Here is a 16,317-nt window from a genome sequence, read left to right as displayed (position 1 = left end):
AATACATGGATTTGTCATCATAAAAAGGGGGAGATTGTTGGAACAAGTTTGGTTATACAACTATCGTTGAGTTTTGATGATAACAAAGTGTAGAGAACAATTTTGTACTCTAACTATTTTGTTGAGTGTGAAGAAAATAGAAAACAGTTTATGACTCTAAAGACGTCCAGACTTTGAACCAAAGGTTAAAAGTGTATTCACAAATAATTCAACTCCGACGTGTAAAGTTAACTTTGATTTGTCAAGTCAATGTTTCTGAACAAAAACCATCCAGATATAATCTGGTAAATTTTATGACTTCAAGCTTTGAAAGTATCAAAACACGGATCTCCAAAGACTCTGAAGTCTCACCAAGCTCTAAAGACAGACTCTAAACTCTATTTAAGCTTCAACAACTAGAATAAAAAGCATCTGACTAGAAGGATAAAACCAAAGGTCAGCGACTGATTGATGTAACAAAAGTACAAAATAAAATCTACTTTCTATGTAAAGTACTATACTTTGTAACAAAAGAAGTTTCTTACATCCCATCATCCTCACTAACTCTCTACTGCAAGCCCCACTCTATTGTTGTATATGAAGTTACCTTCATACAGGGACTATATTGAGGATATTCCAACTTCACCCTCCAACAAATATATTTATCCTTATATAAACAGGTATTTGAAGATTTTAAAAAGAAGAAGAGTTTATTACTTATCAACGCATACACTCAAAGAGCATACGTAAAAAGGGAAAAGTGAAAGAAATGTTTCTCACACTCATTCAGTTAGAAACTTTTCTTTGAATATCTTTGTTAAGTGTAACATTTGGTTTAAACTTGTGTATAATCTTTTTGAAGCATCTTGTAAAACAAAACTTTTTATCTTAACCCTTGGTTAATTTCCTTTAGAGACTAAGTTTAGTCAGAATTCTCATGAAGTCATTGGCAATTAGCCTTTAAGTTGTTTTCCTTGAGAGACCAGGGTACATTCATAATTTCTCAAGAAGTCTTAGACTATATGCCTTTGAGTTTGTTATAATCATATTGATTATTGGATTATGTCCTTATTGAGAAGGAAAAATCACTCAGGCGTGTGGACTGGACGTAGCTTAGTTAATAGTGAACCAGGATAAAAATACTTGTGTTCTTATCTTTATCATTATCTTTGTTGTTTGATATATCGGGTTACAAAAAATTTTTAAATCTAGAAACCCACTTCAAACCCCTTGAGTCTGTGCGGTGGGATTTCGATCCTTCTAGTAGTACCCCAGACTCATCGCTACCTTTCATGCTAAAAAGGGAGAATATAATTTAGTGGAAAATATTTATGTACTCCAATGGTTGTAGTACAATATATGTTCCATGCTTTTTCTTTTATAATAAAAGGAACTATGAAATTTAACATAACCAGATGGTCTTGCCACTACCTGTTTGTTACGAGACTGGTGTTGTATAGTTTCCTTTGGGTTAGCCATTTTTTTATCAACTCGGATTGTCGTTCTTCTCTAGTCGGAAACTAATGGCCATACCTTTTATCTGCTTAATCAATGAGGTTACATTTATTTACATGGATGTAGCTTCACCTTCCTTCGGATCTTGCTATAAAGCATGCTAAATCTTCTTTTTTCCTGAATATTCGAGATTGATAGTGACTGGTTTGTTATGTTCATTATGGTATTTAAGGTTAATATGAATAAGGGAGGCTATTGCGTCTAATGTTGCTGCAAAGGGCCGACCTAAGACATATTGTATACCCTTCAACATGGGACAACTAGGAATTTCAAATCGACAATTATGATATCCCATCCTTGTCCTAGGGTGACCATCACTTAGGAGTAAACCCAATGATGGGTCACCGTACCATTAAATCTTTGCAAATAAAATACTTTGCATAGTAACAACTTATACTTCTTCAATCTCATATTTTCTAAAAGGTTGGTATACATGATAAAGCAAGAACTATCACCACCAACCAAAACTCGGGATACATCCAAATTGGATATAATAGTCGTTATTACTAAAGGGAATATCTCGTTCTAGACTCCTTTGAATTTCTCGCTGTCTCGAAATTAGAGGATCAATATTTATGGGTAGGTGATTGATGTATTTACCTCCTTTTTGTTGAAATTCATAAGATCTATAATATTCATCTTCATCGTGCCTTTGGACGACTGGATTCATCATTCTCGTTGCATGATTCATTGTCTTTTCCCCTAGCCATAACCTCATCCGTCTTCTTGGGAGACTATATCTTCTTAGGGGATTCTTCTTCCCCTCTCACCACATCCATGTAATACTTAGATAGCCTCCCTTTTTCATAATCCCTTTAATCGTGTCATTAATCTGGACTTAGTTGTTGGTATTATGGTCGCAACTTTTGTGGAAATGATAATATTTTGATAAACCACTCTAGGTGGATTGTCTAACTGGATATGGGCTTCCTATAACTACCTCCTTGAATTTTATGTTGGCGTACTTCATAAGAATCCACTCTCGAGAGGTGTTTAAAAGAGTATAGGAGAAAGTTTGAACTGAGCCTTCGCTCATGTTCTTCTCTAGTTTTCCAGAAATTTTTCTCCGATGTTCGACTGGATCTGCAGTTCCGTAGTCCCCATTTATGCTTTCGTTTATTCCTTTGAGAACCACTTCTACCTTGGAGAACCATTTGATGTACGCATGTAGAATTTTGTTTTTTCCATGAGTGACTCCACTGAGGTTGGCAATAATAGTTGGTTGCTTCTTCCTAACAGTAAAGTGGTCAATGAAAGTTTCACATAGCTTGAGACAAAAATATATGCTCCATCTTGCAAGAGGCTTAAACCAAACTTTAATGTACTCAGGTAAAGTAAGTGCAAAGAGTTTTTATTTTACACCCCCTTTCGCGTGGTAGTAGTCTAACCTACCATCCATGTTCCCGAAGTAATCCTCAAGGTGTGTGTTTCCATTATAATCTTGGATTTTCGTGGGTTTCTCCAAATATTGGGGAATTCAAACTTCTAGTATATAATAAGTAAGAGCATTATTTTTCCTTGGTTGAGTAGAGGTAACTTCTTCATTTTTTCTCTTCTTGCCCTCTGAAGGGATTCGGGAGGAGTATGTTTGCCACTTCCCCTTTTAGAGCCTGGTAAAGGGGTGTGACTCCTGTGTCTTTGGTAGTCTAGGGATTTATGGACTTATTTAAGGTCTTTTCAAGGTTCTACGAACTTCTGCAAGGCTGCTTCATGGACAATGTTGTTATTTGGGAAAACCTATAGTATGCTCTCTTGAACTCGAGTAAGTCTGTTTACGAGAAGTTGAAAAATTTCATGTTGAATCAACATTAACATGTGGTTCAAAAGTTTGTGATCCCCATATGGGCTGACAATGTCTTGTAAGAGCTATAAATCAGGGAGATTTTCCTGCCCAATGATTGTAGGAGGTAACGTTGGTCCAGTGGAACATTCCCTAATTAGAATTATGAAGCAGACACGGAGAAAAAGGGGAGTTGAGGAACTCCCTAAATATTCCCTGACTGCATGTGATTTAGTTGCAGAAGAACATAAGGAATAGTGTTGAGGTTTGGTCATTCGTCCTCTGTAGGGACGAAGGAAGATTTCATGTTACTTCAGCGGCTACATCAGCTTGTCATCGGGCGACGAAACAAATGGATTTTGATGGTACCATAACTTGATAATTTTGGTGAGAGGAGTTTGATTTCAACCTTAGATGAAAATAATTTGGAAATGGAGATCTACGCCTAAATTGTAGGAGATTTGGATATGAGATTAGTAAAATATGATAATTTTAAGAATAAAAAATTACTTCCCATAGACGATGCTAAGGTTCGGTTCATGAGCACAGTGGTTATCAGAAAGGTTGAGTAAATGATTTTTTATGTTGGTGCAAGATCCATGTGGTGGAGTAGGGTCGACCTAGAAAGTTAGCACTCTAACGCCCAAGTCAGTAAGAAGGTGAGAAATGTAGTATAGATAGGAGTGAAAGACCTATGTGAAAATGGTGCGCCAACCCCTTTAAATAGGAGACTTTGTTAACAACCGAAATGTGAAAACAAGTGTGATGTGAGAATGACCACTAGATGGATATGGACAATGGAAACATGCTTTTCAGATGTAGTGATCTAGGGGCGTGTGACACAAAATTTGTTTATCCTTGTCATGCTTTTCCTTTCCTCTATGTTAGGCCTTTGTGCTTTTTTAGGCCTTTTAGTCGACCCATAACATATGGTAAATAAATTATTATTAATTTTAATGAAGTGCAGACGATTGTAAGATTCAAGAAATTTTTCGAAGGTGAAAAATTTGAAGATTGACGATAGTGTTGATAACTTGAGTATATCAAAAGGAGGAAGTGAATATAGAGGGATGTCCAAGTCTAATATGTTAGACAAGTCAAGGTTAAAATGCTTGATTAGGAGCTGTTGCTACCTAGAGGTTGTTTCTCCATTGAGAAGTCTTTGGAAATTTCTATCCCTCTTGATTAGGAGCCGTTGCTACCTAGAGGTCGTTTCTCTGTTAAGAATTCCTTGGAAATTTCTATCCCTCTTGATTAGGAGCCGTTGCTGCCTGCAGGTTGTTTCTCCGTTGAGAAGCCTTTGGAAATTTCTATACCTCTTGATTAGGAGCCGTTGCTACCTAGAGGTCGTATCTCTGTTGAGAAGTCTTTGGAAATTTATATCCCTGTTGATCAGGAGTCGTTGCTGCCCAGAGGTTGTTTCTCCATTGAGAAGTCTTTGGAAATTTCTATCCCTCTTGACTAGGAGTCATTGCTACCTAGAGGTCGTTTTTGCGTTGAGAAGTCTTAGGAAATTTCAACCCCTCTTGATTAGGAGCCGTTGCTTCCTAGAGGTTGTTTCTCTATTGAGAAGTCTTTGAAAATTTCTATCCCTCTTGATTAGGAGTCGTTGCTACCTAGAGGTCGTTTCTCCGTTGATAAGTCTTTGGAATTTCCATCCCTCTTGCTAAGGAGTCGTTGCTACCTATAGGTCGTTTCTCCGTTGAGAAGTCTTTAGAAATTTCTATCCCTCTTGATTAGCAGCAGTTGCTACCTAGATGACGTTTCTCCGTTGAGAAGTCTTTTGAAATTTCTATCCCTCTTGATTAGGAGCCGTTACTACCTAAAGGTCGTTTCTCCGTTGTGAAGTCTTTAGAAATTTCTCTCCCTCTTGCTATGGAGTCGTTGCTACCTGTCACACGAGGAGGTCGTTTCTCTATTGAGAAGTCCGTCCAAATTTTTCTTTCACTGTGTTTAGAAATTTCTCTCTCTCTCTCTTGCTAAGTCAGAAACTTGGTCACTTCATTAAGGATTGTCCTAAAAAGGAAGAAAATGAAAATTATGTTTACATTTTTGTTGCCTTAGATGAGAATAGCTATAATAGTCATGGTGCATTAGTGGTGTTGAGTTAGGTGGCCATTGAGATTTAGTTAATGGACTCTTGTTACTCTTATCACATGTGTTCAAGAAAATAATACATTCAGACTTTGAAGTTGAAGTAAGGTGGAGTAGTTTGCCTTGGTGACAATAAGGATTGCAAGGTTCATGGTGTAGGTACGACCAAATTTAAAATGTTCGATGATCGTGAGTTCCTTCTACATAACATGTGGTATGTTCCAGATCTTATAAATATTCTTATATCCATTATCATGTTTGATAATCTAGGTTATTGGACTAGAGTTGAACTTGAGGTGTAGAAGATTTCGCATTGTGGAGTGATCATGGCTTAAAGGTATGTAATATATGGTATATATACTTTAAAAGGTTCTAATATTATTGTGTCATTCATTATTAGATAGTGAAGACTTTCATGACTAGAAACAACTATGAGATTTGAGGTCAAGGTATGATAGAAACTTGGAGGTTATTTCAGAGCACTTTAATGAGTTTTGGAGGAGACAAGGAATAAAAAAACATTATACCAATGAGTTTTCGTGGAATTTCTTAAGGGAAATCATGATATAAAGTACAACAGAAAACAAAAAAAAAATCCTTAATTGATCCATACGCATGGAAATGATCAGTGATAGAATATTAACCTCTTTATGGCAGCTAACTGTTGATGTAGAATCCAGATAACTATCACGAGCATTAGACGAATGATAACACCTCTACTTAGTCCACACAGAGTGCTTTTAATATTAGTGTTAAATCCTAGGAATGAGTACTTTGATATATATATATATATATATATATATATATATATATATTATATATATATATATATATATATAATATATATATATATATATATATATATATATATATATATATTAATATATATATATATATATATATATATATTATATATATATATATATATATATATATATATATAATATATTATATATATATATATATATATATATAATATATATATATATATATATATATATAGAGAGAGAGAGAGAGAGAGAGAGAGAGAGAGAGAGAGAGCGAGAGAGAGAGAGAGAGAGAGAGAGAGAGAGAGAGAGAGAGAGAGAGCGAGAGAGAGAGAGAGAGAGCGAGAGAGAGGAGAGAGAGAGAGATTAGGATTTCACAAACCGAATTTGGTCAAGCAACAAATACTTTAACACATGGGTTTTATTTATTGAACCTCTTGTTTGGGTTGGCATCACATACTATGGTGTTCTGTATTTTATTTAAATACATCACTAAGCACGTCATACCTTACATTTTATTGTATTTCACTTAAGTGCATCACATATTATGGTGTTTTGTATTTTATTTAAATACATCGTATCTTATAATGTTCCTTATTTCACTTAAGTACATCGTACCTTATGGTGTTACATATTGTACTTAGGTAAATTCTAACTTACGCACAATCGATTAAGCCTCACATATTTATTGTCTCACCTTAATTTGTCCTTATGTGTGACCATGTAATTTCTCTTTTGGGAGAGAATACATAGTATGTGAAGGTGAGAAAAACACAAGAAGAGGGGTTGAATTGTGTTGGGTTTTATAACACTTTTTCTTCTCTTACTTGTGATTGATCTTAATCAGATTCCGAATACTCAGTTCAGAGTTTGAATTAGAGCCACTCAAAGTCTAAACTCTAAATACCAATATCAATATCTGCAAATAAATCTGACTCATATGTAAATAGATGATAACAATGACATATAGTTTAGAAGCAAGTAAAGTAAATAAAGAGACACATGCAATTATCATGGTTCCTCTTACAACTTAAGAGTAGTATAGTCCCCTTGTAATTCCACGGGATTTTCATTATAAACAAACCGATTACAAATTCTCAAGCGCACAAGCAAGATACTTCTTTGCTTACGCACACAAGTATAAGACTTCCTTCCTCAAACACACAAGTTTGAGACTTTCTTGCTCAAGCACACAAGCTCAAGACTTCCTTTCTCAAACACACAAGTTTGAGACTTTCTTGCTCTAACACACAAGCTAAAGACTTCATATTCTCAAGTATTAAAGCAAGAGACTTATGACTATATAAAAAATTGTTAAGATATTTGGTTAAATACTACACTTGATATACAATCAGAGGTGTAGAAAGAATACAATTTAGAAAGACTCTAAGACTTAAGAACTTCTAAAATATACAAGTGTTAAGATATTCTAAGTCTAATAATTTTGATAGAGTAACTTCTCTATGACTTTCAAGTTTCAGAGTCTTGTGGTGTGGTGTATTGTAGTGTGTGTCGCTACCGGGATTTCACGATAATGAAACCGGGACTAAAGAGATGCCAAAGAGAGGTAAAATCAGAAGAGTCGCCATCGAATTTTATTTATGTACCTTTATCAGAGAGGCAAGGGAAAATAGTCGATAAAACCCTCCGAACAGAGACGTGCACGGGAAGTGCTAAAAGGGATAAGGAAATCGGTATCGCAACCTAGATTTGAGTTCGGAAGTCGATTACACAAGGGGAAGGTATTAACACCCCTCATGTCCATGGTACTCCATGGGAATCATTTGGGTTGTTTTACATACATGGGGATTTATCTATCATTGTTTTATTTTCAAAAGAATATGTGTGAAAAAAGGGGGTGTTTTTATTATCATAGTGCTCGACAAGGATTGAGGCCCTTATGCCTACGTATCACTCATTCGGGGATGAGGAATCAGAGCTCCATAGTTCAGAGTAGAAAATGTTTGTGTATTGGTTGATTTTACCTTTGAGAAAAGGGTTTTCAGGTAGATTCCCTAAGACACAAAAATGAGTTTGATGAGTTGTATTGTTTTTACCTTGAATAAGGGTTTTATGAAAAGAATGTTTGTGATTATATTATACTAAAGTCTATGGGCGGAGGTGACTATTCTAGACAAAAAGCCAGGCGTCTTGTGTCCAAAATAATCAGAGTAAGGGTAGGAATGCTCCATTCTTAGTCATTCTCCACCACTTAAGGCTCGTGGTGCACAATAATTATCGTAATTCTATTGTATTTTGAATTTGATTATGAAAATGCCACTTGATGTTGAATCAAGAGTTTGTTTTATTTGATTATGAAATTTGGCTTATGTAATATAAAGGCAAAGTAACCAACAAGAAAATAAAGGGTCTCATTGTAAGGTAGCCCAAGAGGAAGCCTTGTGTGTGCAAAAAGTGACCTATGCTAAACAAAGGATAATGATCTTACAAACATATCCCCCTTAGGTGGTGCCATGATGTCATTCTTATAACATGCATGTAAGTTACGAATAAAATCCAACATTTACAAAGTATCACAAAGATAAGGAAAAGACCTTCAAGCAAAGGTCCTAAAATGAAATTCTCTAAGTCTAAGTTGATTAAGAGTGAAATGAATATTTTTGGTCTCATAATTTTTATCATGTTTTTGTTGTTTTTAATGTTTGATGACAATAAAATAAATAACAAGTAAATAAACATGCATGATGAGTTTGTACAATGATGATGATAATGAATACTTGAATGTAAATTACAAGATAATGACATAAAAGCAAATTACAAGATAAAGAATGACAATATCACAATAATAATGGTTTGTGGATATAAATGAAATTAAAATAAATAACAAGTTAGTAGTATCAAAATTATAATAAAAAAGGTTAATGATAAACAAATTTAGTGAAGTATAATTAATGGTTTGTTATTGTGCAAAATGAACATTTTGAGGACTCTTTTTTCATAGGTCAAAAACTCAAAAAATGACACATTAAGGGATAACATATCATTGATGCAAAGTATTGAAAATGATTAATAATCACCTTACAATAGACTTGTAATAAAGAAAGTTATACAACACTAAATTCATCTATCAATATTTTAAACAATTATGATTTGTTCTCTTTCTTTTGTTTTTACTCCCCTTTTTTATTTAGCAAGATAGTAAAAGAGTAAATAAATTAGCATAATGTAAATTATGTGGTTAGATAACAATAAACATAAACATAAAGTATTTGAAATAAAGTGAATAATAAAATAAATTGTAAGGAAGTAAAATGCAATAATGTAAATGTTAGGAATAGGTAAATAATGAACATAAACATAAAGTAAATGAAATAAAATGAACAATAAAATAAATTGCAAGGAAATAAAGTGCAATAATATAAATGCTAGAAGTTAGTAGTTAGTGGTTAGTGGTTAGTAGTTAGTAGAATAACAATAAGAAAATGGATTAGCAAGTTAATGTAGAGAACATGGTTTCATCTATGCATCAAATGACTCAAATATGGTTTAAATAGAGGGAATCTATCAATGCTTCAAAGAATCATGAATTATCTAATGATCAATCATTAATAGGTTTAAAACATTGAAGATTTAATCAACCCTAAATAACCATGATCATGATCTAATAGACCTCATTAACTAAACAAATTTAATAAGTCAATAATAAAAGTAAATGATAACAAACATAAAGCAACCACAAAAAGGTGAACAAAAAGGTAGTAAGAGCAAGAATCTCAAAACAAAATGTGTAAACCAAAGTTAATCATTTTTTGCAAGCTTGAATCCAAACCCTCTCAAAAGATCAACCAAGAACAAACAATCACTTTTCAATCAAAAACATAATCAAAAAGTTAAAAAGTTAAAGATAAAATCATTACCCCGAAAATGTGAAAAAACTAGGTTGAAATAATGTTGAGCTTGAATGTGAAGCAAGGGGTTTATGATGAAAGTGTTTATGATAGAGGCTTAGTGAAACGGATGAGTTATGAGTGTTAGAGAGTGGGAAGTTTTAAGGAAAAAATGGTGAAGTGGAAAAAAGTTGGTGGGGGGTTACTTTTGGGAGAGAAATATTTTTTTTGTTTTGATTTATGTTTGGAGAAGAGGGTTAATGATGTTTGGATATAACTTTTGGGGCCTAGAAAACATGGAAAATGAGGGGAAATAATGTCCCTATTTATAGGGAAAGCAAGTGGGTAAGTGGGTGAAACAAAAGTCATTTTATGTAAAAAACAGACTTACTGCTATTGTTTTCGCAAGTGTAATTGATTACCATTATTAGGGTAATCGATTACACTTTTTTTTTGCAGGTATTCTCTCTATAGCTTTACCGGAAAACTCAAGTTTTCTCTCAGGTGTAAACACCATGCCTTGAGTCCATGCAATATGCATTTGGTTATGAATGTTAATGCAATTATGGTGATGGAACAATGAATATATATAAGTGTAATAGGGTCATGGATCAGATGAAAGTTGTATGAGGGTAGGGTGAATTTTGGGGTATGATAATTGCCCCTATTTAATTTTCTCGGACCTGAATATATGGATAGCGACAACTTCCAATGTGTTCAAGGTAAGAGAGGATTAAATACTAATGGGAGTAACTAGAAATTTGCCCTGCCGGAGGATGACAATGTTAGGATTTGTTAGGGATTATGCATGATTATGATGATTATGCATGCAATGTGATGTATGCATCCTAAGCATCTTCTTAATGAGAAAAGTTTGATGTCAAAACCCCAAGAAAATTGAGGGAAGAAAACTCCACTAGGGAATGAAAACAAGGGTGACCACTCATAGGAACGGCTGAGGAAAAACAATACGGTGTTTCTTAGCAACGGCTGGAACACCTAACATCTATTAGGGGCCAAACAAACGAATTCAGTGATGATTCTTAGCAATGGCTAGAATACCTGACTTAGTGGGGATGATAAATGATTCCAAATGATGATGCCTAGCGACGACAGTAACATTTGAACCAGTTGGAGAGAAAAGAGAAGGTACGGTGATGATTCCTAGCGACAGCTAGAATACCCGACTCTTGAGGGGGAAAAAAGGTTGTTTAGTGACGATTCTTAGCAACAGATAGAATACCTGACTCGACTGGAGATACAATTTTTCACGAAGGTACAATGACGATTCTTAGAGACGGCTAGAATACCTAACTCGACTGGAGATACTACTTTTCATGAAGGTACAATGAGGATTCTTAGCGATGGCTAGAATACCTGAAATCCACCGGGAAAATCAAACAGTTCAGTGACGATTCTTAGCAACGACTAGAATACCTGACTCTGCTGAGGAGAATACATAAGTCAAGTGAGAATACATAAATTCAAGGATGATTCTCGGCTATGAATATCTGACTCGGCTTAGGGAATGAGCCCAAAATGTCTCTAGTCTAAAAAAGGAGAGTTCAATGATGATTTTCAACAACGGTTAAGAATACCTGACTCTGCGGGGAAAGGGGAAAATGTGGTGTTGAATTTCTATGGATAGAAGAAGTACAGTGACAATTCTTAGCAACGGCTAGAATACCTGACTTTTATGAGGAAACTTGAAATGAAACGAAACAATTTAGCGATGATTCCTAGCAACGGATGGAACGCACGACTCTGCTTGGGAAATCTTTTGAGGATGAACGTTGATTTTATTAGGGAAAATTCCTAACAACGGTTGGGAAATTCCGAACTCTGATGAGTTAATTTGAGTAAGTTAAGGAGATACTTATGATGTGATGTTATGTATGTCAATACATGTTTAGTCTTTCACGGGGGAATGTATGAAATGCAGGGTTTGCAAGTTATGCCAAGTATGATTGGGCTTTGCAGGGGAGTGTATTTGGGGAATGCCAATGATTATTGGGCTTAAAATGGGTGATTGGGGAAAGTGTACTGACTTTCCGGTACTTGAGAAATTGGATCTCGACGTCCATGCAAGCGCTGAATGTAATGGTTGGGAGTTCCTTCTGGGGGGAGAAATGATTGGCCAAGTCCAAAGGACTGTGTGGCACCCTCAGGTATGAAATTCCAAATGCGTTTTGGTTACCTTTAGAAAATTTATGAAAGAAATGTAATTTGATGTTGTCTCCGTTTTGTTTTTTTTAAAATGGTCTTTTAACAAAAATTTCCAATGTAATATTATTTAGAAAAAGTCATATTTCATAGATAAAGCAGGAAAAGTAAAAACATGGAGCACATGTGAGGGAACTGATTTTATTGATAAGTGGTCCCCAAAAAATGGGTGATTTTGTATAAAGGAAGCAATTCCTAAAAGAGGTGATTGCAAACACAAAATGATAATTGTAATGGCAATGAAACATCTCGGGTTTCCATCAAATTCCAACTCTGCTATAGCCTCTATGCCATTGGTCGTCCTTTGAAATTGCTTTCAGAAGGAGGGTGATAGGATTGACTTGCTGGGGGACCCACAAAATTGACTTGTCAGGTAATGAAGAAGGATTTCTTGTGGGATGCAACCTCTTGCTCTTATTAAATCCCTAATTTTTTCCTAGACCTCCCTTTCGGGTTTTCAGTCTACCAAGATACCCATTTTTTGCATAAGTCACCCTTTCGGGTTTTCAACTTATCGGACTTTCTTTTTTTCTCTCTTTTTTTTCAAGCATAGTATCTTTTTTACTATATCTACATTCACTGGGGATGGAAGATCCTCACTATCCATAGTTGCAAAGATTAAGGCTTCTCCAAAGAAAACCTTTCTTACAACATATGGGCCTTCATTGTTTGGCGTCCATTTACCCCATGGGTCAGTGTGGATTGGAAGAATATTTTTCAATACTAGGTCTCCGGCCTTTAGGCTATGGGAGAAAACCTTCTTGTCATGTGCCCTTGATAACACTGAAATTTACCGTATTTTCGACTCCGATTTCACATGCATTCTAGTTGTTTTATTGTTATTTTGTTGTGTTATTGCTATGTTTTCCTTTGTTTTCAGGTTTTTACTTTAATCAGAGCCCCGATCGAGAAAAGAAGCGAAAAAGAGCCAAAAACCCTAAAATTCAGCATTTTGTACTTGTGGCCTACCCCATGGCTGGCGCCATAGACCCTGCCATGAGGTGTCCAAGCTCAATTTCTCTCAACTTCCACGTTCCCCACTACTTCCACTAAGGCGCCTCAGATTGGCCTTGTGGCGGGCGCCACAAGAGGAAAAGTTTTCCCTCCCATTTTCAAGTTGAAGGGCATCCTTGTCATTTCCATCTTTTTACTTGCTTATAAATAGAAACTCGAAATCACTTTTACAATCATCCAAACTTAGAGCAGAGGCAAACTCAGAGCAACTTTGTTTCACTTAGGCATATATTCAGTATTATAAACTGGTAATCGCTTCGCATTGGAGTGTTACCACAATTGTGTAATCGAGTCTGTGATAGAGTCTGTAATCGAGTTTGGAGCACTTTGGAAAGAAGTTAATCCTGCTGCCATTTTCATTTCCGCTTTGCAATTTACTCAACCCTCCGATTGGAGCAGGTTTTTATTACTTGTCTTTATCTTATTTATTTTCCCGCACTCGCTTTACTTTATTTATTTCCCGCACTCGCTTTACTTTATTTATTTCCTCGCACTCGCTTTACTTTATTTATTTCCCGCACTCGCTTTACTTTATTTATTTCCCACACTCGCTTTACTTTATTTATTTCCTCGCACTCGCTTTAAATTATTTATTTCTCGCACTCACACTACTTTTATTTACTTTTTGCACTCACACTACTTTTATTTACTTTCCGCACTCACACTACTTTTATTTAAATTAATGCACTTTTACTTTACCATGTCTAACTAAATTTATAAGGTTAGAATGTAAGGATCGTAATTGAACCGATAATCCGTACAATTGTTCGTAGAAACACTTAAAGGCTATTTTAACTTTCAACTTAAGTTTTCTCGCACTTCAATTCCGTTGGGTAAGATCGAAAGTCGTCCAACGTTTATCTAAACTTAATTGTTTTTAACTATTTCAAAAACAGCGAAAGCGCTTTATTTAGTTCATTTGGAGTTTTTAACTTAAGAAGAAAAGAGATTTTAAAACTATTTTCGGACGCGTTTATAAGTTTAGAGTCTGGTTCGTGAGAACCTCTTTTGGTTAAGAAATCTAAGTTATAATACTTTTCAACTTAGTCAAGATACTATATTTCTTAAAAATAGGTTTACTACTCTAACGCAATGCGCGCCTTTTTATAAGTGACAATAAGAGGGTTTGATTAGGGAGTACAACTCGGTTCTGAATACGCGAAAGTGACAGTTCCTGTTAAATTAGTTCTTTTCAAAGTAGGAAACATTGCCCATAAGTAATTCTATTAGCTAGTACTTGGATTATTAATTGATTACGTGAATTACATTCGACCCTGTCTTTATTAATTAATCTTTATTCAACACTTTACTTTTCGTTGCACACTCCAAAAACACCTATTTTGATTGCCTTTGATAAACACCATAACAATAGATAACGATAGATTGACACTTGGTCTTTGTGGATTCGATAATCTTTTATATTACTCTGACGCGTTCGTATACTTGCGAAACACCGCATCAAGTTTTTGGCGCCGTTGCCGGGGACCAATTTCGTCAAATTTCCTTTTCCTGTTGTTGTATCGTTTAGACTTAGTCTATTTCCCGCCGGTCAATGCGAATAACTCGCAGCACCGGAAGTTTAAGCTTAGTACACCCTCTGGCGGAACCTGAACGTTACACTCGCGCACGTTTATTCTTTCATAGAATTAAGAGAGCTATGGCCGAAGATCAAAACCAAAGACCTCTTAAAGATTTCGCTCAACCATCAAATGAAGAACCTAGTTCTAGTATAGTAAACCCAACCATCCCAGCTAATAATTTTGAACTTAAACCAGCCCTGTTGAACTAGTGCAACAGAGACAATTCGCAGGTATCGCTACTGAAAATCCAAACCAACATTTAAAAATATTTCTTCAATTAGCAGACACTTTTAAAACCAATGGAGCTTCTCCTGAGGCAATACGTTTAAGATTATTTCCTTTTTCCCGCAGAGATAAAGCCCTATCATGGTTAGATTCCCTTCCACCCAATTCCATTACAACTTGGGATAACCTTAGAAGAGTTTTTCTTGCTAGATACTTTCCCCCGAGTAAGACCGCCGTTCTTCGAAACCATATAACTAGATTTACCCAAAACCAAGGAGAATCGTTGTTCGAAGCTTGGGAGAGATGTAAAGAGTTGTTACGAGCATGCCCACATCATGGTTTAGAAAATTGGTTAATCATTCAAACCTTCTATAATGGACTTCACTATAACACAAAGATGACCATCGACGCTGTCGCAGGGGGTACGCTGATGAACAAACGTTATCCTGAAGCTAGTGCCCTCATCGAAGATATGGCTCAAAACCATCAATCATGGGGAGTCGAACGAGCGACAGTTAAGAAGAAGGAAGCCCAAGGAGGAGTGCATGAACTAAGCTCTACAGACATGATGCAAGCTAAAATGGACGCATTAGCCCTCAAAGTCGAGCATATGTGCATAAACCCGAATACTGTAGCTGCAGTTTCGTCGGATTGAGAGATATGTGGAACCAAATGACACCAATCTGCAGAATGCAGTCTATTAAACGAAACCCATTCTGAGCAAGTGAACTACACCCAAGGGAACCCATATTCGAATACCTATAACACTGTATGGAGGAATCACCCGAACTTCTCCTATAAAAACAATAACCCTATTCAAAATAATGCACCTCCGAGACCTAGTTATCAAGCCCCAAGATCAAATCAACCTATGCAACACGTACCACTAAAGCCGAGCCTTGAGAAAATTATGGAAAATTTTATCACCGCTCAAACCCAACACAACAAGGAGTTCATGAACCAGAACATTCATGTTAACGAATTGATTACTCAGTTAGGAACCAAGGTTGACCATATAGTTACTCATACCAAGATGCTTGAAACCCAGATCTCTCAGGTAGCTTTAAACCAAGCACCTCAGACTACACCTGGAGGACAATTCCCTGGACAACCTCAACAAAATCCGAGAGGACAAGCCAATGCCATCACCCTACGAAGTGGGAACGCTTATGATAAGCCACCAAACCCTAGATTGAGTGAACCCGAAACTTCTAAGGAATATACCAAACCCACGGACGAAGTAAAGGAACCAGAGGAATCTGAAAACCAGGAAGGTCGAGAAAAAGGAGAAG

At 35.8% G+C, this 16,317-nt stretch overlaps 1 protein-coding gene and 1 non-coding gene across 2 annotated transcripts in view; both read right to left on the bottom strand.

Annotated features, from left to right (window-relative positions):
* The window catches only part of LOC127122661 (uncharacterized), a 73,201-nt gene that overhangs the window by 43,588 nt on the left and 13,296 nt on the right, over positions 1-16,317 (bottom strand). The window lies entirely within an intron of this gene.
* On the bottom strand, positions 15,261-15,367 carry LOC127125114 (small nucleolar RNA R71). Its single transcript, XR_007804574.1, has one exon. It is a non-coding gene; the product is annotated as a small nucleolar RNA R71 (small nucleolar RNA).

Source organism: Lathyrus oleraceus, chromosome 2 (genome assembly GCF_024323335.1).
Source record: "Lathyrus oleraceus cultivar Zhongwan6 chromosome 2, CAAS_Psat_ZW6_1.0, whole genome shotgun sequence".
NCBI lineage: Eukaryota > Viridiplantae > Streptophyta > Magnoliopsida > Fabales > Fabaceae > Lathyrus > Lathyrus oleraceus.
This window is presented reverse-complemented; position numbering and strand designations above follow the sequence as displayed.